General features: G+C 43.5%; 2 non-coding genes across 2 annotated transcripts; one reads left to right on the plus strand and one right to left on the minus strand.

Moving 5' to 3' along the window:
- Nucleotides 1–3,007: 3,007 nt before the first annotated feature.
- On the plus strand, nucleotides 3,008–3,079 carry TRNAM-CAU (transfer RNA methionine (anticodon CAU)). Its single transcript has one exon. It is a non-coding gene; the product is annotated as a tRNA-Met (tRNA).
- Nucleotides 3,080–4,033: 954 nt separating this feature from the next.
- TRNAS-AGA (transfer RNA serine (anticodon AGA)) lies at nucleotides 4,034–4,115 on the minus strand. The gene has a single exon. It is a non-coding gene; the product is annotated as a tRNA-Ser (tRNA).
- Between the last annotated feature and the right edge of the window lie 8,775 nt (nucleotides 4,116–12,890).

Raw genomic sequence — 12,890 nt, forward strand, 5'->3', positions numbered from 1 at the left:
CTTTCCTTCTCAAAGGCAGTACATCATTTTTAAACTTCGAGCTAGGAGATTGAAGGATTATTCGGCTATTGTGCCGCATCTATGACATCAAAAGGGGCCCATGCGCTGGGTGCATTCAATCGCTCAGTCAGGCAGTGGACGATGCGCGTCCTTTTAAAAAGCGTCTCATCTGCCTCTCACGCTCTTCCCAGGATTCACGGGCAATCGGAAATACAGCGGAAGCTTAGATTTCTGTTACGCCTGGACTGATCTTCAACTTCAGAAGAGCATAGGCTTGGGCTGGTTGGTAAAACACAGTTCCACTGGAAGCACTGCGCGGAAAGGACGATACACAAAGACTAGACAGGACAAGCGCTCAACCCAGCACCTTAGCTCGTCAGGATCTGAGTGACACTTTTCTCTCCATCTAAAGCATTCATTACAACATAACGAATACCGACACGCTTCGCAGAAGTCGTTGCGGTTGTCATGGCTTGCTCTAATGGGTCGATCGAGTTACTTTTTTTCTTTCTTCCTGCTCATCCACTGCAGTCTTTTCTAGATTGTATCCATACCAAAGACTAAGCGCATAGTGAAATTCGAGAACGTGTCCTGGGCGCTAAAACGCACCAAATAAAAAGAAGTGGCGATGCTGCGGTGACGACGCGAAATTCAAAAACAACAAAGCGTTGCTTTCATTTATTTTTATTAACTACATGCCTTTTGCAACGAAACGAACGGATGCAGTGTTCTTGAATAATAACTTAATGGTCCAACTTAATTAGCCTTTCTCTTTAGCTTCTCTCAGTAGGGACACTAAAGAGGAAAATAAATTTTAGCTGTATTAGTAAATTACCCGTCCGCATTATACCCTAAGAAGTGTGCATAAGCGGCAGCGGTATGCGCTCTATACAATCGAATATCAACTAGATAACCCAGATGTCCGGAGATCGAAACATCGCTCCGCTACGGTTTCTTTTGTTTTCTCTTTACGATTTTTTGTACACTACTTCTACATTTCTCACATTGAAGTAACGTGCTACAGCTGTTCTTTAATGCATTCTTTTTGTGCATATGCGCATATCAGCTTCTGTTCGGGAGCCGTGATGACTTACTACATAGGCGCAACAAGGACAGGCTGATGGGAACGCCGCCCTGAAGTCTCCGCCCCAATCGCGCTGTAATTCTGGCGCGAAATTTAAAAAGAAATATGGAGGTATCAACCTCATTTTCTTTTCTAGTAATGCAATTTTCACCCCGAAGTTAACTCAGACAAAGTTTTGACACAATATTTTGTAACTCTAAACTGGTTTGCTGTTTCTCTTCGGTGCCTCTTTAGGAAGACAGATTAGAAATTACGGATAGGTATGAAAATAGGTCTCAAATTTTTATACACACGTGGACACAATGTTTGAATGCATATAATCTTCATTCGACGAGAAGCCCGACGTGACGATGATTCTGCTGTAGAAGATATTTACGCGCATGGATCCTGCAAATAGCTGCAGCATGCAGCCTATCTGTTTTCTCTCTACTGAAGCGTTGAAAGTGTTTGGACAGCTTCGAAATTGGCAGTCCTCACAGCGTGACATTAATTCATGCATGCTTCGAAAACGGCGTGATATATCGATTTAACTGGCAATTCATAAGGACGATCCCAGGAAGAAACGCAACCTAACACGTTAGCTCGTCCGGATGTGACACTTTTCTGTCCATCTAAAGCATAGATTACAACATATTTCATGATATTAACATGTTTTTGCAATTTCTGTACCAGTATAACGAATTATTGCGATGCGGAAGAGCTCGAGTTACTACTGCAACAATTTAAGAAACCGAAACAATGTTGCTATTTACTTCAGACCAATCACGAAGCGTGCTAATCGCATCGTCGACCTACGAGTTCATATGGTGTGGACATCGATAAAGAGACTTTAGCTGTCATCGGAACGTCATTGGCCATCACACATCGAGCCAGCCGAGGCGAAGGTCCAAATCTCCAGAAGGTCCTGCTCCCACATGACCACATAGTGCATTATGACGTCGCGAGACATATACCTCTCCCGGGAAAAGAAACCGACACTGGTTTGTAGGGAATTATTTGCAGTAAATTTTTCAGGACGCTCTCAGGCTTGCCGGTGTTTTTTAAAGGTTTCAAGGTCCAGTAATATCATATTGCGCAAAATGTCATTTGCGCATTCCTTGAATAGGCTGCCCCGAAACCTATCAGGGTAATGCCCTATCGGAAATGCAGTCATAAACAAATACGGAATGCGTCTGATGGCCAAATTGCTGACAAATAAAAAGAAATCACAATGAATCAGACATTGCTCACACCGCATTCTTTACTTGAGTCAATGTCAATGTCAATGAACTTACACAATGATTGAATTTTTTTTTCAAATAATTTTTGCACGAAATGTTGTTTTTTTTTGAGGATTATATATATTTTTTTCAGGAGGTCTCACATCTTGACATTGCACAATTAGTTTCCAGCAGAACGTACTTACACGAATAGAAAGCGTCAACGACACACACTGCGTGTGTCATCGTCTCTTTGTGTTCGTGTCAATACGTTCTGCTGGAAATCAGTTGTGCAATGTGCAACAAACGAGCTATGGCAAACACGGTTTTTAATCTTGGCATCGTTACCTTGTGCTAGGGGTGAAAACGACCTCTTCGAATCTGCCAGATAATATTTTCTGGAAGTGGATTACAGAATATGTGGACAGCTATTAGGTGATAGTTTCTGAATACCAGGCATATCCTTTATTTCTACGGGACATGAGCAGGATAGAGGCGACAGTTTAAAAGAAAGTAGGGAAGAAACGCGACGAATTTAACTGCGGTGATGCCGAGATCACAGTCTCTAAAACATGGTCATTTAGCTCCTAATGGAGCAGCGGCAGGCGAACGCCATTAGGGATCTTTTCACGTCTTCCTGGCGTGAATATGAGTGATCTGCATGAGACACTGCAATGTCTGCTCCACAATCAAACTGCTGCTACATAACACCCGAGCCGTTCTCAGCAGAGTGGCGCAGTGGAAGCGTGCTGGGCCCATAACCCAGAGGTCCGTGGATCGAAACCACGCTCTGCTAACTTTTTTATATATATATATATACTTTCTTTTCTTACACTTCCTCCAGGTTTTCCCACTGTAGTACTCTCCTGCATTGTTCGTTTGAGTTCTCTAACCGCTTAATAGTACAATAAAGCATCATTCAATTTGTGCCCGAATATCAAATGCAGTGGCTCGTAATTTCTTCAGAGTGAAATTGCACCGGGTGGCATTGCGCATTTCCTGGACTGGTTCTCGTAAACATTGTTATTCCGTGTACAGGGTGATGCAGCATCGTTAAAACGCATAATCTGCAGATACGCAGCACGTTTCAGCATCAACAAAGTTTGTGAACTAAATACTCACTGCCAAAAAGAAAAAGACGAAAAGAAAATAGTACGCTTAACGCGATAATTTACTCGCAGAATCAACAAAAACTTATGTTTAGTTGGAAATATTATGCGAAATAAGTGCACTGTGTTTTGGAGGCGTGAAAGCTACATATTACCTGACCTATATAGTTAATTACGTAAATCCTACGGAAGCAAATACTACGCTATACACTATGTGTGGTCCATAACAATCGACCAAGGAATCGGGCGTATTTAAGAAGTGTGGTAAACGCACGTATCAATACTCTTTTGCAACAATGGCGCGCTACTTACTTTCATTATTCAAATCACGAAAACCACACTCCTCGAGATGTATTCTGCGTCTCTGCAATATTTCTGGCCTCAAGGTGCAAAACCTTTCCATGCCTACAGCCATTCTTGCTAATTCTGTGAAGAAAAAAGGTGTTGTAAAAGCGTAGACGAAACCAACACGCCACACCACACTCTCAATACCTAAATATCCTTATGCGAACTGAAATTTCGCCTGCAGAAATACTGCGGGATTTTCATTTTTCTTTCATCCGCTGCTTTCCGGATCACTCCCAGAACCGCCTCCATATAATTAATGAAATATTAACGACAACAAAAAAATACGAATGCTGCGCAGTCGACAAGATTTGAACCTGTGCGGGGAGACCCCAATGGATTTCTAGTCCATCGCCTTAACCACTCGGCCACGACTGCTCGGCTGAATGTCATCTTCAGCTATTTTTAAACGCGCGGTGTCCTGGGGGAACGAGGCCCACACGTGGCCTTCCACGGCAACCCCCTTTCTTCACAATGAAGTCAGCGATACTATGGTAGCTTCCATGGCAACACCAACGCTGGAAAATGTTTAGCAGTGAAATGGCACCAGTTTGGAGGTGTGGATTCAGATTCCTTTGGATAAAGGATGCGCCTTCTACTTCAGTTACACGGGAGCGTTCGTGAAGTATCAAAGACAATCGCGGAATAGGAAACTCACGCCAGAGTTTTCAATTTGCGGGACCAAAGCAATTCCAACTCAATCTCTCTAGAAGTTATTTACTTCCGTATCATTTCCACAACTTCTGCCTTACCCTGCCTGACTTTCTCCAAGTTCCCTCTCCCTTTTTACCTTTCAACCGCAGGCTTCTTCGTCAATGCCCCGTAGTGAATAACCGCCGTGGAATGCGGTGCAAGCAACAATTGTTGGTGTGGTTTACCGGCCTCCTAACTCGTTAATGGCGCCTTTCCTGAGCCGGCTTGAGTTTACTTTGGAAGAACTATCTCGAAGATCTTGTACTAATATCGTTATGGTTGGTGATATCAATATTGATTTAGCTTGTGATGCGCAAAACAGTTATACGCTATTTCTCCAGTCATTTGGCTTACCCAATCTTCTCACAGAGCCTACTCGCCTTACTGACACGTCTAGCCTCTTATTAGATCACGCTCTATGAAATATAGATAGTGGGGTGTGTGCTGGAACTTACTATGATGTAATAGCTCATGATTTACCTATTTTTCTTAATATACAAACCAATCCACCCATACTGAAGTCGTCCGTTGAACGCATGCGTACGAGCGTTGATTATGATCTTCTTCGCAGACACCTTGAGCAAACTGATTTTTACGTTTTGTATGACAGTGAAGTTCACATTGAATGTCTGAAATTTGAAGAAACCCTTAGAAATCTGACTAATCTAGAGCAGAACCCCGATAACGCATAACAATTACTGTAAGCCCCTCTGCCCCTGAATGACAGTTGAAATTGTATTTGTGTTGAAAGAAAAAGATAAATGGTACGACAAATGGGAGGAACACAGGCCTAACTCCTATTGCTTGAGCCAAGTTAATTGCTTCAGGAATAAATCAGTTTCGCTGATGAGGAAACAGGAAAAACAATAGGATATTACTCATCGATGGTACAGCGGGGCGACGGAAACACAAAAAATATGTACTATTGTAAATGATGTAATCGGCAATCGGTCAAACCAGCCTGCTTTGCTCGCACTAGTTGATCAAGCTGCAGCAGATGCTTTTAGTGACTACTTTTCTAACGTGGGGCTATCACGTGATATCACCGCAGTTTACTCCCGCTCATGAACCCTCCCTACAACCTGTTAGCGATAGCTTCGCGATGCATGATATAGGGTTGGTGGATGTTGTAACAGTAGTGAAAAACCTTTCTGTGAATAAGGCGGCATTCCCTTCGGGTTATTGAAAGATAATAAAGATATCTGTTACATAAAGATAAAGTATTCATCTGTTGCATGTGTTTAATCGCTCCTTGTAAGCGGAAAAATACCCTGACGCCCTCAAAGTAGCAAAAGAAGTGCCAATCTTGAGGGAAGGCGATCCTTCTGCCCCCAGCAATTATATAGACCAATATCTGTTCTGAGCATATCTAATTCTTTGTTTGAGAAAATAATTTGTATACGCATGGGGGCAGGAATTTTTAGGCAAACATAACATTCTTTGTCCTAGTCAGCATGGGTTTCGTCCTAATAGATCCACATCATCTGCAGTTCTTGCACTTAAAACAATTGATTGACCCAGCATTACGTGATATTAAAATTTCCGTTGTAAGCCTGTAAGCCCCAGCTAGTGTTTCGATGGGCGTTCCGCAAAGCTCAGTCCTCGGGCCCGTCTTCTTCTCTCTATACCTCATCGATCTTCCGGTGGTGTTAACGTGCTCTGAAGTTTTATTATACACGGATGTTACCGCTTTAATCTTGTGGGAGACACTGTTGAAAAAATGCAGGGCAAAATAAATCAAGAACTCGATCGTGTCGGGAAATGGTTAATATAGAATCAGCTTACACTTAATAGCGACAAAACCAATTTTGTAGTCTTCCATTCCAGGAGGAAGCAAACGAATTGCGACTCCCTGTCTGCATTTTTGAATAATGTCCGGGTGAGCAGAGTATGCCGCTACAAGTATCTAGGAGTTTGGTTTGAATCGGATATGCTCTGCAAATATCAAATCGGTAATGTATGTTCAAAATTGGCGCGTGGTTGTCATGTATTGTTAAAAGCCCGTCAATGTTTTGACCTTCATGTTTTACGGACACTTTGCGTTTATACAGAGCCTTGGAGCAGTATACGTACAAAGCCTATGTAGAACCTGTCGTCGATCTTCAAAAACGGGCGCTACGAACAGTTAGTCACCTTTTCTAAACATACTGATCCGGCTCGGCATTGCTTTCACCCGTCGCTACGCACACCTCATCGGTCAATCGAACAGCCCTGATTGTGAACACTGCCAGATGCCCGAAACACTGCAACACGTACTGTGCGACTGCCCAGCATATATGCTGGAGCGAAGGACGTTAGACAATTTCCTAGCCAACGCTGGCAGACAACTACTGTCGGAGGAAGCTATCCTCGGCAGTCTGACCTGACCATGGTCTGACACTGCAATTTCAAAACGTGCAACAAAAGTATTGTTGAAGTTGCTGCAGGACACCAAGCTCGACGAGCGGCTCTAGCGAGACAACTGTCTCATGTACATGAGCATTCACCGCTTTTCCTATCATCATCATCTATCCCAATGCTTTCACTCCCCTTCCCTCTTCCCCAGTGCAGAGTAGCAGACTAGAGCGCACTAGCTCAGGTAGACTTCTGTCTTTCCTATCAATAAATTCTATGCATATTCCGCTTCAATTGCTTCGAGTTCTGCCGTTCACAAAGGCGTATAAAGTCAAAGTTGCTCAAGCAGTTAATGCAACAATACATTTTAATAACCTACTACCCATCACAATATATAATTTTCCAGCACGAAACACGAGGGCAGGTACTAACAACTTTATTAACTTACCACTGTGCCACAATATATATGGACAGAGAATCATGGCGTTCAGCGATGCCATATTATGAAACGCACTTCCACAAATATCTACAATATCTACAAATCGCTTATATAGAATGTTACCTTTCGCGCTGCTTCATTTTTGTCTACATCAAGCCCCACCACAAATTAGAAAAGCTGTAGCCGTGCCATATCCGGAGAGTCTTAACACTTCAGCACCTCGATATCAACGGTGTTGAAATAAAGTCAATGTGAATATCATGCAACGTCACACATATTTAAGTGCTTCCCACCAAGTTCGTACATAGGTATCGTATGTTGTTACGACGTCGGACCCTCTAACTTTGCCTTTGTCGTTCGACGTTATACGATGTGCATGGTTAGCGACCGATGATAACCGACGGTTGACTGTCATCGAAGCCCCTCCATCCACGCGTAAGTGGTGGGGTTTTAACTGCCATAGGCATCGAAAGACTAGGTGGCCGGGCAGAGACGAAACTCAGCGTTTGCGGAAACTTAACAATTTATGCAAGTGTTGAGCGAAAGAAGAATGCGAGAAAAGAAAATGCACATGGCGGTGCCGCTCGTATTGCATCGGGGCCTCTAAAACGTCCCTGGTTCCTTAGGCGGCGAACTTATTGTCCTCCAAAGGGCGGAAGCCCTCTGCAGTCTTTTAAAAGGGCGTCTATGTGGTGGGCGAGGAGGTCTTCTTCGCCTAGAGAGCACACATCCATTCCTTCGAATGACTTGATAGACAACTCAAAGGTGCGGCGATTGACTTCAGCGATCACCACTTAACGCCACTGCACTGCGCTTAACTTAAACTGGTTATCCCCTTGTCGATGAAAAGAAGTATATGACCCGAAGCATAATAGAAACCCCCCGCACGGGTGCGGCATTTGACATCAGCGGGCACCACGTGACACCCAAACGCAGAAGACACGACGCACGCACCAAACTTGCTTCTGCTGGTGTGCTGAGTCGCCCGTAACCATTTTCACTAAGCTGGTAGCAATGTCACCCTGTAATTCCCTCTATGCATGCCGTGACGTCGTGGGTTTTGACGCGTCTGTTCACTCAATAATGTATAGCTAAATTCGACACGTTGTCCTGCGCGCTAAACGCACCTAATAAAAAAAGTGACAAAAATAAATCCGTGATGTCACGATGAACTGGCGGCGTTGTGATGGCGACGCGAAATCCGAAACAGGAAAGTTTCGCCTAATTTTTCTTTGTTAATCACAAATCCTTTTCAGCCTAATAAACGCAAAATAGTAGCAGCAGTGGGTCACATGAAACGTCTGGTGTTTGTAGCTGAGGGTTGTTCGGGCACTAGGGTACAGAAATGACGTAATCGAATATACAAGTGACATTTATTCACACATTTCAAAGCTTGCATGGCAATTTCAAATGCAACTAGTGAGGTTCAACAACCCCCCCCCCCCTGCCCCCCTGAATGAACTTAATTACGTCTCACGGGGAAAGAAATATACTGTAAATAATAATTTAGCGGTGTAACTCAGTTAGCCTTTCTCATGAGAAAACTCTTGAAAAATTACTTTAGCCGTATTAGTAAATCACGCGTCTAAACTACCAAACAAGCCCCTGACAGTATGCATCGCGACACCTCTATGGGCTCTGTAATCAAATGGCGGCTAAACTTCATGCAGACTCCGCTCTGCAGAGTGGCGCAGTGGAAGCGTGCTGGGCCCATAACCCAGAGGTCCGTGGATCGACACCACGCTCTGCTACATTTTTCATTATTGTTTTATTTATTAGGTTCTTCATACTGTAATCCATTGGCGTGGTTATTACAGGAGTGGGGCTTTGAAAGAGCGTACACATAAACGCAATAATCATGGCAAGTAAGAGAACAGTTGGCTAAAATGCAAACAGGATAGAAGGAAGAGAAGGTATGTATAATCCGATGAACTAGTGTTAGTGCAGTAGTTCGCATAATACAGACGTAAACAACTTTCTGAGTAGGAGAATAAATACAACATTAAGCGCAAATATAGTAATGAGAAGTACGCCAATAGGAAAAATTCATATACAAGAATAGAAAAGACATAAATACGATACGCTTACAAGCTCATCAGTATATGTAAACTAAACTGTTCTTGTACTAGTTCTAGAGACTCGTCTATTGTACGCTGTTTTACTATAAGCTAGTCGATACCATTCAATTCACGTATGGATCTAAAGAAGAAGAAGTATAAAATATGTTGTTTTTGCACCAATATTCTTGTAGTGTGAGATCGTGCTCCTGGCGTCAACGTTTGTATTGTTTTCTTAGCTTAAACGTATCCTGTGTGTGTATCTCAAACCACTTGTGCAGTATCAAGTATGAAAACTTTAGGCGATGAACTTCAGCATGACTTAAGAGTGTAAGTAATGCTGCACGACAAGGCAGCCCTTCAGAGTCTGCAGCCAGCCTTACGACTCAAGACCCATGACAGACTCGTGTTTCAGACCAGAAAGGTTCGCCATCAAGCCCTCATAAACGGACATGACATCATCTTCCAATGCTTTCCGGGGCACTGTGGCATTGTTAGAAATGACCTTGCTCACGATGCCGCCCGGTCAGCCCATAAAAAACCCCTGACACTTCCTATACCTTTATTAAGGGCAGATGCTGCGGGGGGTCTTCGTTTACTCGCTAAAACCAAGATTAAAGCTCTGTGGAACAGCCCGATTTTCTTCAAATGCCGTCTTCACCGGTTGGAGAGAGAGAGAGAGAGAGAGGGGGCTCTTTATTAGAAAAACAGAGAATTTTGCCGGCGCGTATATAACCGCTGGCATGCTACTCTGTATAGGGATGGGGAATGGGATTAAAAGATTCCAGATAAGAGTGGGAGAAAAAAAAAGGATAAAAATAAATATGAAATGTCCGACTGGACCTGATACTAATTTTTACAGGTGACATGGCGGGTAAATTTAGGCTTTTGTATAGGAAGGATGCAATTCTTAAAGCTTTCCTATTTGACCAATTTCTGTCAGGTATTGGAACAATAAATCCAAAACCCGTCGCTGTTTCGAAGGGCCGGGCATTGGACCTAAGATGGTCGGTAACGTTAACGGTTCGGGGCAAATCATGTCCATTTGGTGCTCAAAAAATTGTCTCTCGTCGCGGTACGCGGGGCATTCTAGTAATACGTGCTCAATTGTCTCTATGTTGCGACAGTTATCACAGTATGGGCTAGTGGTAAGTCCTATGCGGTACAGATAATTGTTCGTGTATGCCACGTTCAGTCGAAGACGATGGTATAATGTCTCTAAGTGTCGAGGAAGTGGTCGTGGAATTTTCGGTCTCATTTCTGGGTCAATGTAACGTAGGAAGTTGTCTTGGTGAAGCGGCAGATTCAAGATGCGGTATTTTTCTTGATAGGCATATTTTTTTGCCATGGTTGAAGCGTCGGCTTTTGTAAAATATGTTCTTCTGAATTTGCGGTATTGGAGTCCATTTCTGGCAGCTTCGTCCGCTCTTTCATTTCCCGAAATGCCGGCATGGCCAGGTATCCACTGGAACTTTATGCAATGCCCAGCAATCTTAGCCCTGTGGTGAAGATAAGCAATGTCAAATGCTGCTGGTTGATTATTGCAACGCTTGTGCCGGTTCACCGGTTGGATTCTGCATTGAAGCGGGAGAAGTTCGATGAAACCTGCCGCTTCAAAACCGGTTGGATTCTGCATTGAAGCGGCAGGTTTCATCGAACTTCTCCCGACGTGATGCATATTTACTGTGCCGCCTCTGATTAGGGGTGGCTTTTGCGAAAGCCTACTGATACCTTATTGCAGGCACGTACCCAGGATTTTTTTTCGGGGGGGCCCACCACCTCCATCATCATCATCATCATCATCATCATCATCATCATCATCATCATCATCATCATCAGCCTGTGTTATGTCCACTGCAGGACGAAGGCCTCTCCCTGCGATCTCCAATTACCCTGTCCTGCGCCAACCGATTCCAACTAGCGCCCGCGAATTTCCTAATTTCATCGCTCCACCTAGTGTTTTGTCGTCCTCGATTGCGTTTCCCTTCTCTTGGTGCCCATTCTGTAACCCTAATGGTGCAACGGTTATCTAACCGGCGCATTACATGACCTGCCCCGGTACATTTTTTCCTCTTGATGTCAATTAGAATATCCTCTATAGCCGTTCGATCTCTGATCCAAACCACTCTCTTTCTCTCTTGACGTTATGCCTAGCAATCCTCGTTCGATCGCTCTTTGCGTGGTCCTTACCTTCCTCTCAAGTCTCTGCCCCATATGCACTGGCAAAATGCACTGGGAAATGCACTGGCAAATGCATTGGCACTGGACATATTGCACTGGCAAAATGCACTGATTGCACACCTTACTTTTCAATAATAATGGTAAGCTTCCAGTCAGGAGCTGGAAATGTCCGCCGTATGCGATCCAACCTATTTTTATTCTTCGGTGAATTTCCTTCTCGTGATCAGGGTTCCTCTGATTAATTGACCTAGGTAAACGTACTCCTTCACAGTCTCTAGTGGCCGACTGCCCATCCTCATCTCTTGCTCCTTTGCCCGGCTATTTATCATTATCTTCATCTTCTGCATAATAATATTCAACCCCACTCTTACACTCTCTCTGTTAAGGTCTCCAATCATTTGTTGTAACTCTTCTGCATTGTTGTTGATAGAACAATGTCATCGGCAAACCGAAGGTTGCTCAGATATTTGCCGTCAATCTTTACTCCTAAGCCTTCCCAGTTTAATAGCTTGAATTCTTCTAAGCACGCAGAAAATAGCTTTGGATAAATTGTGTCTCCCTGTCTGACCCCTTTCTCTATAGGTATCTCCCTGCTTTTCTTGTGTAGAATTAAGGTAGCTGTAGAACCTCTCAGATATTCTAACGCGAAAGACGAGTCACTAAGACGAGAAACTATTTACAGAATATATTTACAACAACGGTTGCAGCGCTGACCGGTTAGATTCACAGCGCGAGCCCAGTTCGTTCTTCCTCCTCTTTTCTGGGGTGATCGCGCCTACGCGCCTCGTTCAAACAAACAGATACCTCACGCATGTAGCAATATTTTCCAAGCTTTTTACGCAAGCGTTCTGTACTCCTTGATTACGTAGTGCCTCTACGATTGCTGGTATCTCTACTGAATCAAATACGTATTCGTAATCTATATAAGCCACATAGAGAGGCTTATTGTACTCTGCAGATTTCGCGATAACCTGGTTGATGACATGGATGTGATCCATTGTAAAGTATCTCTTCCTGAAGCCAGCCTGTTCCCTTGGTTGACAAAATCCAGTGTTAACTTTATTCTATTGGACATTATTTTGGTAAATATTTTATATAGTACTGGGAGCAAGGTAATGGTCCCATAATTGTTGAATTCTTTAACGTCTCCTTTTTTTGTGGATTGGTATAATGTCTGCATTCTTCCAGTTTTCTGGGACCTTTGCAGTCGATAGACACTTCGTATAAAGAGCCGCCAATTTTCCAAGCATTATGTCTCCTCCATCTTTGATTAAATCGACTGTTATTCCACCTTATCCTGCCGCTCTTCATCGTTTCATCTCTTGCAGGACCCTTCTGACCTCATCACTAGTTATAGGAGAGTTTCTGTATCCTGTTCATTACTGTTTCTAAGTGAACTATGGTGACTCCTCTGGGTACTGTATACAGGTCAGCTTAAAATTTTTCCGC

The sequence above is a fragment of the Dermacentor albipictus genome, chromosome 5 (assembly GCF_038994185.2).
Source record: "Dermacentor albipictus isolate Rhodes 1998 colony chromosome 5, USDA_Dalb.pri_finalv2, whole genome shotgun sequence".
In the NCBI taxonomy this organism is placed as follows: domain Eukaryota; kingdom Metazoa; phylum Arthropoda; class Arachnida; order Ixodida; family Ixodidae; genus Dermacentor; species Dermacentor albipictus.